The sequence below is a fragment of the Natrix helvetica genome (genome assembly GCF_964273705.1).
Source record: "Natrix helvetica genome assembly, chromosome: 5".
Classification (NCBI taxonomy): domain Eukaryota; kingdom Metazoa; phylum Chordata; class Lepidosauria; order Squamata; family Natricidae; genus Natrix; species Natrix helvetica.
This window is the reverse complement of record NC_138551.1, coordinates 128,538,391-128,552,213: the sequence shown is the minus strand read 5'-3', so window position 1 is coordinate 128,552,213 and position 13,823 is coordinate 128,538,391. Positions and strand designations below refer to the sequence as shown.

General features: G+C 45.1%; 1 long non-coding RNA gene across 1 annotated transcript; it reads right to left on the bottom strand.

Annotated features, from left to right (window-relative positions):
* Window positions 1-1,344: 1,344 nt before the first annotated feature.
* On the bottom strand, window positions 1,345-6,505 carry LOC309393834. Its single transcript, XR_014175648.1, has 4 exons — window positions 6,432-6,505; window positions 2,614-2,697; window positions 2,265-2,346; window positions 1,345-1,608 (listed from the first exon to the last, which is right to left on the bottom strand). It is a non-coding gene; the product is annotated as an uncharacterized lncRNA (long non-coding RNA).
* Between the last annotated feature and the right edge of the window lie 7,318 nt (window positions 6,506-13,823).

Here is a 13,823-nt window from a genome sequence, read left to right as displayed (position 1 = left end):
CAGCATATAAAGAAAATTAGTATAAGATGTTTTACAGGTGGCACTTATCCCCGAGGATGAGTAGCAAGGATGTTCAAGAATAAATTGGAAAAGTGTTGGAAATGTCATCAGATACCGGGTTCATATTACCATATGTGGTGGACGTGCATAGAAGCTAAAAGATATCGGACTAAAATCTACGCCTGGTTGGAAAAAATGATACAAAAACATAGACTTTAAACCAGAAATCTTTTTATTGGGAATTATACCGGAAACATACAATAGAGAATTGAAATACTTGATTGTAAATGAATTAACGGCAGCTAGAATTGTATTTGCTAAAAATTGCAAAAATGAGAAAATACCAACGCAGGAGGAAGTTATTTACAAAATAATGGAATGTGCTGAAATAAGTAAATTGATATTTGAAATTAGAGAACAAGAAGATAAACAATTTTAAAAGACATGAGATTTATTTTATCAATGGTTAGATTAAAAAAAACATGGAAATGAACGATATTAGAGAATGTTATCAATACAAGAATAATATAATGATATTGAATATAATATAAATATATATTATTGGATAGATTGAAGATGATGTAATGAATTGTTATAATATGAATGATCCCAATATTAAGTACAGCTCGTTGAAAATGGGACATAGAGTAAACTCAGCTTATGCTAGAACTCACAATGTTCCCAGGGAGGTACACATTAAATTTCTTAGGAAAAGTACAAGAGATGAAATCCTGAAAGCACAAAGGGGGCAAGCCTTGACATATAAAGATAAGGAGATAACCATCTTGAAACAGATCCCCAAGAAAGTGAGGAAAAAAAGAAAACACTATTCGCAATTGGCGAATAAATTATACCAGAAGGGGGTGTGGTTTAGATGGTTGCTGCCTGAAGGTATGTTAATATTCTGGGAGGAGACAAGAGTTAGGATTAATACACCCATAGAGGCGCAGGCCTTTATGGAGAAAAATAAACTGGTCCTAGAAAAACCAGATGACTCTTCAACAGACATACAAGACACGGGAGGGGCCGGAGCTCTGCCAGCGGGGGGAGATGGGGCGACAACAAGAAAGCTCAGATCACACAAATGAGTAAGAAAAATCATCTGATATAAACTGATCGAAAATTACCAATTGAATTTACCACACTGACTACATGTTATTATCTAATATTGAATTTTATGCAAATGTATACCATGAGTTTGGAGGGGGGGTGCATCTACAGTATTTCGCAGCTGCCAAAATTTGTAACTTTTCCCTTATCTTTCCCCTTTGTAAAATATAAAAAATCCAATAAAACTTTGTTTAAAAAATATATATGAAGGAATAAATAGTGATAGTCAAACAAATAATATACAATGATAATAATGTATATAAATATCCGGGAGTAGAAGGCGAGGCCCAGGCGCAGCAGGAGAGGTCCGGAAGCAGCAAGTGGGTACGGTCCAGGAGTAGCAGGTGAGGCCCAGGTGCATTAGGTGAGTCTGAAAGCAACAGGTGAGGCCCAGGAGCAGCAGGTGAGGTCTGGGAGCATAGAGTCCAACCTTGTGTATCCATCCTTGCTAAACGGTGGCAGGAGCAGGAAGTTAAAGCTCCTCTACTGTAAGGTCACCTGCATGGGGAAAATAGGTGAGTCAAAGGAAGGAAGGAAGGTGGCAAATGGAAGGGAAGCCCATGCCTGTCAACAAAAACGAGAACCCCTGAAGGACGCAGTGACTTTGCAGTTGAATCTTTGGCTATGTTTTTGGAAACCACAAAAGGGACATCCTCAAATTCCGATAATAATTGAATCCAGATTTTTGTTGAATTTTAAGATCATTTTTATAATAGTTGCTAAGTGAATCCCCTGCTCCTAAAACAAATAATGTGGTTATGTCCAATTCCAGATTATGCAAAGATAAGTTTTGTGATATCTTTTTTTTTTGCCAAGAGAGCAACAAAGAACATTGCAAAACATGATCCCACAACCACAAGATGCTACAACTGGTCGTACGTGGCCAAGTGCCCAATATGCGCTCAAAGGACTGCAGTTGTAGCTTTGATGACAGGTCATAAGTACCATTTTTTTCCCAGTGTGTCTTAAGTTTGAACAGTTGTTAAATGACAGGTTGAAAATTGAGGAGTACCCGAAGACCACTTGGGATACAATGTGGGGCTTCTTGTCTTTCATGTGATGACACTGACACACACACACACACACACACACACACACAAAGAGAGAGGGGGGGGGAGGGAGAGAGAGACCTTAATGTTTCAAAAGAAAGTTACCTTCATTGATGAATCGGTCCTCATCTTCAGGCAGCTGAATTCCCACCGGAAAGTGCGGGAACGCCTGCTGGGCTTCAGGGAGCTGCAAGAGACAGAAAGAAGCCCATCGTCCTGTGGCCAAAGTGTCTGGCAGAGCCATTCCCTGTCTTCCCTTGGGCCCATCCATACAGGAATCGGCACCAAGACATCCCGCTCAGGGATTCCCTAGTCCACCATCAGGGGAAATGCAAGGAAAAAGGACCCCTGCCTCCCTGTCCTTTCCTCCCAAGGGAGAGGTTTAATGAGGAGGGGGTCCCAAACACAGTAGAGGACCCAAAGTTTACAAGCTGATCCTCAGTTGGCTACATACGTTGATGGTGCTTTGATGGGCTGCACAGGAGAGAAGCTGCTTCCATGCATAGGAGAAGCATGGCCAGCCGTGTTCTTCAAAGTGCTGTGGAATTGGAGGAAAAAAGATCCTTTTGATTGGAACATCAGGGTGAAAACACACACGTGCAATTTAGGCTCCATTCTTTAGGCCTTTAAATCCGCCCTCTCCAGTGGTGGGATTCAAAATAATTCACTACCGGTTCTGTGGCGGTGGCAGGGGAAGGAAAATCCCCATTCCCTCCCCACTCTCAAAATTTCCGCTCCCGGTTCTCCAGAACCTGCCGGAACCGGCTGAATGCCACCTCTGGCCCTCTCCCACTATGGCTACACCCAGCTTCTTCAATCCCAGGCCCTTTGGATTTGGCTGGGCACTTCAAGGAAAAGGCCATGGAAACACTTTGGGTCTCTCATCTACAATTCTGGCCCTGGAGCATTGCAGGTAAAGCTCTTTGTGAAGAGGTCCCTACATGAAGGGGAACCTCTCTTGGGACAAGCCCAATTCCCTGGATCCTTGATGCCTGTCCTCAAGAACAACCCTCCCTCCCCACTTAGATTATGTCCAAATATTGGAACCTTTCCCTGGAATTTGTATAACGCCTGATTCTGTGGATGTCTGCACTGGCCCAATTTTCACAGGCTCCCAACCTTCCTTTCACCCACCCCTTCCAGGATCCCTACCAGTCCCAGTTTGGCTTTAGGGAGGCTGCTAGGCCCAAAATTGAGCGGGGGCACGGGGGGGGGGGCATTTTGGCTCCCAGCAGGCTTCTGGGAGGCCTGCAAAGCCCAAAATAGAGTGGGGGGGGGGCATTTTGGCTTCCAGCAGGCTTCAGGGAGGCCGGCAAGGCCCAATTAAGAGTGGGGGGAGAGATTTTGGCTCCCAGCAGGCTTCAGTGAGGCCGGCAAGGCCCAATTAAGAGTGGGGGGGAGATTTTGGCTCCCAGCAGGCTTCAGTGAGGCCGGCAAGGCCCAAAATAGAGTGGGGGGGGGATTTTGGCTCCCAGCAGGCTTCAGTGAGTCCCGCAAGGCCCAAAACAGAGGGGGGGGCATTTTTACTCCCAGCAGGCTTCAGTGAGGCTTGCAAGGCCCAAAATAGAGGGGGGGGGGGGCATTTTGACTCACAGCAGGCTTCAGGGAGTCCTGCAAGGCCCAAAATAGAGGGGGGGGGCATTTTGACTTCCAGCAGGCTTCAGTGAGTCCTGCAAGGCCCAAAATAGAATGGGGGGGGGATTTTGGCTCCCAGCAGGCTTCAGTGAGTCCTGCAACGCCCAAAATAGAGGGGGGGGGGCATTTTGGCTTCCAGCAGGCTTCAGGGAGGCCGGCAACGCCCAAAATAGAGTGGGGCGGGGGATTTTGGCTCCCAGCAGGCTTCAGTGAGGCCTGCAAGGCCCAAAATAGAGGGTGGGGGGGCATTTTGACTCCCAGCAGGCTTCAGGGAGGCCTGCAAGGCCCAAAATAGAGGGTGGGGGGCATTTTGGCTTCCAGCAGGCTTCAGGGAGGCCGGCAAGGCCCAAAATAGAGTGGGGGAGGATTTTGGCTCCCAGCAGGCTTCAGTGAGGCCTGCAAGGCCCGAAATAGAGTGGGGGGGGGGGCATTTTTACTCCCAGCAGGCTTCAGTGAGCCTGCAAGGCCCAAAATAGAGGGGGGGCATTTTGGCTCCCAGCAGGCTTCAGTGAGGCCAGCAAGGCCCAAAAAAGAGTGGGGGGGGCATTTTGGCTTCCAGCAGGCTTCAGGGAGGCCGCCAAGGCCCAAAATAGAGTGGGGGGGGGAATTTTGGCTCCCAGCAGGCTTCAGTGAGACCTGCAAGGCCCAAAATAGAGGGTGGGGGGCATTTTGGCTTCCAGCAGGCTTCAGGGAGGCCGGCAAGGCCCAAAATAGAGTGGGGGAGGATTTTGGCTCCCAGCAGGCTTCAGTGAGGCCTGCAAGGCCCGAAATAGAGTGGGGGGGGGGCATTTTTACTCCCAGCAGGCTTCAGTGAGGCCTGCAAGGCCCAAAATAGAGGGGGGGGCATTTTGGCTCCCAGCAGGCTTCAGTGAGGCCAGCAAGGCCCAAAAAAGAGGGGGGGGGGGCATTTTGGCTTCCAGCAGGCTTCAGGGAGGCCGCCAAGGCCCAAAATAGAGTGGGAGGGGGGAATTTTGGCTCCCAGCAGGCTTCAGTGAGACCTGCAAGGACCAAAATAGAGGGCGGGGCATTTTGGCTTCCAGCAGGCTTCAGGGAGGCCTGCAAGGCCCAAAATAGAGTGGGGGGGGGGGATTTTGGCTCCCAGCAGGCTTCAGTGAGGCCTGCAAGGCCCAAAATAGAGGGTGGGGGGGCATTTTGACTCCCAGCAGGCTTCAGGGAGGCCTGCAAGGCCCAAAATAGAGTGGGAGGGGGCATTTTGGCTCCCAGCAGGCTTCAGTGAGGCCTGCAAGGCCCAAAATAGAGTGGGAGGGGGGAATTTTGGCTTCCAGCAGGCTTCAGGGAGGCCGCCAAGGCCCAAAAAAGAGTGGGGGGGGCATTTTGGCTCCCAGCAGGCTTCAGTGAGGCCAGCAAGGCCCAAAATAGAGTGGGAGGGGGGAATTTTGGCTTCCAGCAGGCTTCAGGGAGGCCGCCAAGGCCCAAAAAAGAGTGGGGGGGGCATTTTGGCTCCCAGCAGGCTTCAGTGAGGCCTGCAAGGCCCAAAATAGAGTGGGAGGGGGGAATTTTGGCTCCCAGCAGGCTTCAGTGAGGCCAGCAAGGCCCAAAAAAGAGTGGGGGGGGCATTTTGGCTTCCAGCAGGCTTCAGGGAGGCCGCCAAGGCCCAAAATAGAGTGGGAGGGGGGAATTTTGGCTCCCAGCAGGCTTCAGTGAGACCTGCAAGGACCAAAATAGAGGGCGGGGCATTTTGGCTTCCAGCAGGCTTCAGGGAGGCCTGCAAGGCCCAAAATAGAGTGGGGGGGGGGGATTTTGGCTCCCAGCAGGCTTCAGTGAGGCCTGCAAGGCCCAAAATAGAGGGTGGGGGGGCATTTTGACTCCCAGCAGGCTTCAGGGAGGCCTGCAAGGCCCAAAATAGAGTGGGAGGGGGCATTTTGGCTCCCAGCAGGCTTCAGTGAGGCCTGCAAGGCCCAAAATAGAGTGGTGGGGGGCATTTTGGCTTCCAGCAGGCTTCAGGGAGGCCGGCAAGGCCCAAAATAGAGTGGGGGGGGGATTTTGGCTCCCAGCAGGCTTCAGTGAGGCCTGCAAGGCCCAAAATAGAGGGTGGGGGGGCATTTTGACTCCCAGCAGGCTTCAGGGAGGCCTGCAAGGCCCAAAATAGAGTGTGGCGGATGGGGCCCCCGGGCCCATTTTGGCTCCCAGCAGGCTTCAGGGAGGCCTGCAAGGTCCAAAATAGAGGGGGGGCATTTTGACTCCCAGCAGGCTTCAGTGAGGCCTGCAAAGCCCAAAATAGAGCATGGTGGATGGGGGGGAGCATTGTGGTTCCCAACAGAGTTCAGGGAGGCCTACTAGGCCCAAAATAGAGCGGGGGGGGGGGCTGGGCCCATTTTAGTTCCCAGCAGGCTTCTGGGAGGCCTGCAAAGCCCATAATAGAGTGTGGGTGTGGGTGACATTTTGGCTCCCAGCAGGCTTCAGGGAGGCCTACTAGGCCCAAAATGGAGTGTGGGGGTGGGGGATCCCGGGCCGATTTTGGTTCCCAGCAAACTTCAGGGAGGCGTGCTAGGCCCAAATTATAGGGTGGAGGGAGGCTAGCAAGCCTCCCTGCAGGCCCCTGGAAATAAAAGTGTGTGTGTGTGGGGGGGGCTTCAAGAAAGAAAGAAAGAAAGAAAGAAAGAAAGAAATCCTCACCGTTTGGGGATCCCCAGGTGCATGGAGCAGAGAGTTCTGCAAACTTGGCAACTTTAAGACTTGTGGACTTCAACTCCCAGAATTAAGCTCTGTTGGCTGGAGAATTCTGGGAGTTGAAGTCCACAAGTCTTAAAGTTGCCAAGTTTGCAGACCTCTGGCATGGAGTTGAGAGCTTATTGAAAGTGTGGCTAGCTATCCTTGCTCAAGCTAAGCTAATCAATAGTGGAAGGGAGGAAGGGAAGGGAGAAAAAGGGAAGGGAAAGTGAATGTGATATGGATGGATGGATAGAAGGAGGGAGGGAGGGAGGGAGAGAGAGAAAAAGGAGAGGAAGGAAGAACCACAAACCTGGCACTAGAGGTTTGCTTCAGAGGATGCTTTGAAACAGAACAGCAATCCAGGGCTGGAAGGGACCTCAGAGGACATCTAGTCCAACCCCCCGCTGCAGCAGGAGACTTTATATCATCTTGGTTATTTTAGTGCCTCTAACGCAGAGGAGAAATTCCCAGAAGTAGTCAGGCATTACTCCCCATCTGATAATAGTTCAATTATTTTAATTTTTATTTCCCGTGTTCCTTTCTTTATAAGATAATGTACATCTACTGTAAGTGTTCATACATGTAATGATGGTACATTTTATTTATTTAGTTATAAAATTGAATTCACGTTTAATTATTGAAAATACACCTCAGTGTTTCCAATTCCCAAATCAATAATAGTAGATGCATTTGGAATTTCAGTTTCTTTAAAGTTACTACAACTGTATCAGTGTGAACACTTGTAATGGGGATTACCTGGGCAGAGGGGGGCGGGGAAGGAATCAGAATACTGTCTTCTATTAATGCATGATTTGAAAAGCACTTGCCAATGCTGGATGTTTAATTAAGGGGTTATCTAATTCAGAGTGGATAGTTAACTTTGAGTGCTTAAGCAATTGTTTAAATAAGCTCAGTTTAAGAGATAACAGCATATCTTCTGTAAAAAAAATCAGTTCATATACTGAACTTTGCTATTAAGCATTTAAAGGGTTATCTCTTGAGTTGTAATCTTGTGGCTGATACCTGAAAATAGGACCTAATCATTCAGACCCAAAAAGCTATACATTAAGGTTTATTTAGATAAGTGCAGTGCATAGCTTTGTTTACTCTAAACAAAATGGAGTAAATGATTGATAATATAGTTAGTATGTACTTGGATCATATTCTATTTTTGTAATTATTGCAGATGAAACCTTAAAAACTGCTGCTGTAATTCTTTCATTTCTGGTAATATTTCCTAATCTTAACTATGTGCAGTTAAATATTTCTTGTTGCATTTTAATCTGTGGAGACAGGACAGAAAGATGCAGCCGGAGTCATCTTCTGAGGACCCTTTATATTACTGTATTTTTGGTATTAGGTGAAGATTACGAAAAGTTATTATGAAAAATTGCAACCCATTTCTTCTTTTCTCTTTCTATTCTAAAGGAGACACACCATAGTTTGTTAGCCATGGAAATAACTGCATCTAAACCATGTCTGACTCATCAGTTTAATTCCACATTTTCCTTCAAATTGAGAGTTAGAAAATACATTTCCTATCACATTTTGAACACTTGGCTTCAAAGATTAGATCCATCTTCTGATAAGGACCACTCTATTGGTTGTCATATCCAGAACACTTATTTGCCAATAAGCTAGATCTCCTCCACATAGCAGGGCTAACGATAACAATAACACTAATAAAGATAATGACAAAAAAATTCAGCAGTATCACCTTCTGCCTAGCAGTACATATAACAGCCCCTTTTCCCTTAGATGTTGCTGCTGCAAATAAACAAAACAGAGAAACGGCACCAAGGCTTACAGAAACAACAAAGGGAGGCTCCCGGGTATTATTTGTGGAAAACAGTATGCTTTATTATTAGACTATTCTCCTCAAGTTTTTTTTATTTGCAAAGCAAAGATGTATATGAAGATCTGCAATGGGGTTTAATTCAGCTGTTTACATACTACACTAAATTATGTGTTCTACATTTTCTTTTCTTCCCTTCAATTGAGTCTGATTCTTGGTCAAGTCCCTGCAGTTTTCTTGGTAAGGTTTTTCAGAAGTGGGTTGTTCTTATCTCCTTCCTAGGCTGGGAGAAAGTGACTGGCCAAGGTCATCCAGTTGGCTTTGTACCTAAATTGGGATTAGAACTCATGGGCTCCTTTTCCAGCCTGATACCTTAACGGCTACACCAAACTGGCTCTAAATATACAGTAGAAAAATATTGAAAGAAGGCCATGTAGAAGATGATCAAGTTCTGTTTAATGTTGTCACAGAATGTAAAAGTAAAGGTAAAGATTTTCTCTGTTGAGTCATGCCCAATTCTAGAGGGTGCTACTCATCTGTTTCTTAGCCCTGGGAGTTAGTGTCCGAGGACACTTCCATGGTCACGTGACCAGCATGACTATATGCTGAGGGGCATGGTACAAGGTTATCTTCCCATTGAACTAGCACCTATTTATGTATTAGCATTTGCATGCTTTCAAAAGACTAGTTTGGCAGGAGCTGGGGCAGGAATAGGAACTCACCCCTTTCACATGGTGGCTGGGTCTTGAACTTCAACCTTCTGGTCAACAAGTCCAGCATCTTAATTGCTAGGCCAGCACATGCCCATCACAGAAGGCAGGACATAGAATAACAGATGAGTTACAACAAGACAGATTCAATTGAAATGAACTTCAGTGGAAGTTCATCTTCAAACATCAAATTTGATAGCAGAGACAATTATCTAGTGGGCACTGGATTCTTATTCTTCCCTGATGTATTTAGTGAGAGATTAGACAGGGACGGCCATCTGCCAGGAACAATTTAATTTCAATTCCTGCATGAAGCAGTGGATTGGACTTGATGGCCTCTGTGCTTCTTCTAATTCTACAATTCTATGAAAACTGTTCCATCTGCTAACTGACAATCCCTCAGATAGTTAAAGGCAGCATTCATACTTCACATTAACCTTCTTTCCCTGTAAACATATCAGTTCTATTTTTCATCGATTTGGGTTTTGTATTCATTACCAGATTGGATGCTGATACCCTTCAAAATCCCTCTCTCTCTCTCTCTCTCTCCCTCCCTCCCTCCCTCCCTCCCTATATATATATGGCACTGATGAAGAGACCCCCCCCCAACCTTGGTTAAAATCATCCCCCAAAGTATCGTCCTATTGGGTCTGTCCCTCTGAGTCTTCCCTTTAACAACTTGAAGATGGTCTGGACTTCAACTCCCAGAATCCCCCAGCCTGCCTGCAAACCAGTGACGTGCGGTGAGGTTTATGACTGGTGAGGAACTGACACAGTGCTCGGTTTCAAATATTTTTAGACTTGTGGACTTCAACTCCCATAATTCCACAGCCAGGCATGCTCAGTTCCAATTTAAAGCGACAGCATTTGTTTTTCTCCTTTGCTCCTTCTTTTTCTTTTTCTTCTCCTTCCCCTCCTTCCTCCCTCTCTCCCTTCCTCCCCCTCTCTCAAACACACACACACACACACAGAGAAGTTGGATTGGACTATCTCTCCTACCCCTTCCCTCTCTCACTCACTCTCAAACAACCCCTCCACACACAAAAGTTGGATTGGATATCTTTTCCAGTGGCTTGAAAGCAGCTCCTCTGCCATCTCCCCCCCCCCCCCATTCCCCTGCTGCCTTTCCCAAACACCTCCTCCATTGCAAATGCAGCCTGCTGTCTGGGTGGGAAATGCCTGGAACACAATAAAGCCCACCCACCACCTCCTGCTGGCAGGCTGGGGTGAGAGGAGAGGCAGAGAAGCCGGAGGGGAGCCGAGCCTTCCAAAAGAAAGAGGCTGGGGGGAAGTGTGTGTACTACAGCATGGCTCTTTGCCTGGCTTCCTGCCTCCTCCTGTGGTCTCCTCAGTGCTCGCTTGTGCTCTCCCTCCTCAAGTGTAGTTTGATTGCAGGTGGAGCCACGTTGCCTTTTCAAACTTGTAATCAGTGAAGCTGGGCTAGATTTTTATATAGTTTTATCCAGCTGTGTGTGTGAGAGAGAGAAATGAATGGGGGCCTGGGGAGGAAGTCACTACACTTGGGGAGGGAGAGCACCAGTGAGGTTAAGCAGAGTCATCCACAGTGAGGCAGCAACTAGCTCAGCTTTTTCCTTTTACTTTTTTTTTTTCATGATGAGAGTGGTGAGGCTGTGCCTCACTTGCCTCACCTGACTGCACGTCACACACACACACACACACACACACACACACACACACACACACACACACACACACACTGCATTTATGCTGATAAATAAAGGGAGACTAGTATAGATCTATTTCAAGCTATTTAGCTCTCATCAGCTAGCCATACCCTTACTGGGATTTGAACCTAGGCTGTTTTTACATGTTAGGCAGTTGTATTAGCCACTAAACCACAAGCTCTCCTACCTTATCAGCTGAGCCAAGGAAATAAGTAAGTGTTATGTCAAAGCACCTGATATGCCCAAATATGGGATGGAGCATACTGTTTCCCTTTTGCCTTTCAGCTCCACCCCAGGAGCCTTCCAGGCAGGAAATAGATGCACAAAAATACAAAAGGGAAGCAGTATGCTCCCTCCTATATTTGGACATATCAGGTGCTTTGGCGTAACACACACACACACACACACACACACACACACACACACACATCCATCTTCTGTTGTGCTGCTTACATTGTGTAACATGCTAAATCTTGTAATGTAGCATACCATTGCAGTGCTACTGTGGAATAGACATATAATAGTGTGTTAAACAATATCTTTTAATAAAAAATACAGTAGCTAAAATTCCCATTAGCTGCTAAAGGTACTGTTGAATACTTTTCTCTGCTTCATGGGCACAATTCATCTATAAATCCTTCACACTTGACTAGTTTTGTTAAGATGGAGGCATGCCCAGTCCCAAGCATGATATTTCAACACAATGCTAAGTGTTAAGTAGTTTCTGTATAATCCACTTAAGCTGTTGTCAGTAGGGTTCATATTAAACCAAACTACATCAATTCACCTGATGGCATATATTGTTTTTAGGTTGTGTCAATATATAGTTTAGCCCTAGGACAATGAGTTTCTTAAATTAATTTATATTGGATTTGATCATGTTGGCTGAGATGTATTGGGCAACTATTCTCTATATGGCAGCTCTAGCCAGCTTGTCCATATTGATTGTAGATATTGTAGTGGAAGAGCAGGGTCAGCTTATGGTAGCCAAAATCAGAATGTGCCTGACAGCATCCTTTCAGACTAATACGTTTTATTAAAAGGCATAAGGTTCTGTGAACTACAACTCATTCTATCAGCTGAATGGATGGCAAAAATGATGTAAGATTTAAACTGAGATAAACTAGGGAGAGAAAAAAAAAGGGGGGGATCAGTGCTTATGCAGATGTAAATTACACATGAGACAAATTTTAAGTACATTATTAATTAACAAATGTAACATGTTCAAACCAAATCAATTTTTCATTATGGTCGCAGACCAGCATATGCAATTTTTTTTTTTAAAAAAAAACCCACTCTGTTTGCTGAGACTTTTGCAATGTCGGAAGCTTTTGATATATGTGAATTCAGCAGCCTCTCATTTAATTTTGCTGGTAAAGTTTCTTTGTTCCAAATAGCTACTTTGAGATTTGTAGTGTTGTCCTGGGATGTTAAAATACTCCGATACGAATTTGACCTTGTTTTGAGTCCTGATGTCAAACTTGTCCATTAATTATTTTGTGCAAAGCCTGATCTGTTTGTCCTACAGAAAATTCAGAGGGCACTGCTGATAAATGATGGCATGCATCACATGAGGGAAGAGCATGGGAAAGTGCTTCTAAACTTAGTGTGAAATTGTGGAGGCTTGTGATGATGATGCTGGTGTAAACTTGATGCAAAATAGACATCTGGCTTTGTTTCAGAGTCCTGTGCTAGTATTATTGTTGTCCTCTTTTTCTATTGTGGTTTGTGAAAATCTACTCCAAGTTGGGTGGCTGAACATATGAAACTGCTAGCTTGAGTTTGAGAAAATGCAATGTCATTATCTAGGATGGGTTATAGCTTACAGATAGTCCTTGTCATATGGCCATAATTGCACCATATATTTTTTGTGCTAAGCAAGGTGGTTGTTAAGTGAGATTGCCCAATTTTACAAACATTTTTGCCACTTTTGTTAAGTGAATCATTGCCATTGTTAACAAATTTGACTTCCCACATTGACTTTGCTTGTCAGAAGCTGGCTGGGAAGGTCACTAATGGTGAGCACATGACCTTGGGGGCCTGCAACCATTGTAAATCTATGCTGTTGCCAAGCATTTGAATTTGGATCATGTGACTGTGGGGTTCCTGTGAGAGTCATAATTGTGAGGACTGGTTGTAAGTCCATTTTTTCAATTCCATTGTTACTTCAAATGGTCACTAAATGAATGGTGGTAAGTCAATGACTACCTGTAGTAATAATGTGTTGAGTGGCTTTTTTTTTTTTTATTAAAAGAGTTTTGTACAAACAGATTTTCCCCCTTTTCACCCCCCCCCGCCATACAATATAAATCTCATACAAATGCTATACCCCCCAACCCCCCCACAAAAATTCACTTTCAAATATTATACCAAATACTTTGCCCCCTCCCCTCCCCCCATCTTAAAATAGATTACTCGTAACCCCTCTCCTCCCAACAAACACAGTATAAATTTCTCTTAGATTAATAATAACACATTGATCCCATTTTCTAAGCTAATTTAACATCTATAACTCTTAATATAAATTTCTCCTAGCCTAACAATGTTTCATTAGTCCCATCTTCTAATTTATTCATACATATATATTGCCCCACCCTCCACCCTAACCCTCCCCCACCTCCCACACAAACCCACCCCCCTGACTTCCGCTGTATACCACTCTAACAATTCCAAACATCCCATATACTATTTACTCTGATCATCTATCGGTCTAAACATTCTTACCTAAAGGCTACATAATAACACCTAGTCTGGTATTTATTCTGTATATAATCAATCCATTTTGCCCATTCCTGTGTGTAATCCTCCTGTTTCTGAGCTTTTAAGAAAGCTGAAATTTTTGCCATTTCAGCGAACCCCGCCACCTTCTGAATCCATTGATCAATTGTCGGTAAAGAATCTTTTTTCCAATGTTGCGCAATCAACAACCTAGCTGCTGTGACCATATACAAGGCCAATTTTGTTTCCCCTTTGGTAAAGTCCTTAGCTATACCCAATAAAAACATTTGCGGAGTGAATTGGTTTCTTTTCTTAAATACATTCTGCATAACCCACCATATTTTTATCCAAAAAGCCTTAACCTTATTGCAGGTCCACCATACATGAAAAAAGGTAGCATCTAGACACCCGCATCTCCAACATTTTGGTTGAACATTTGGGTACATGC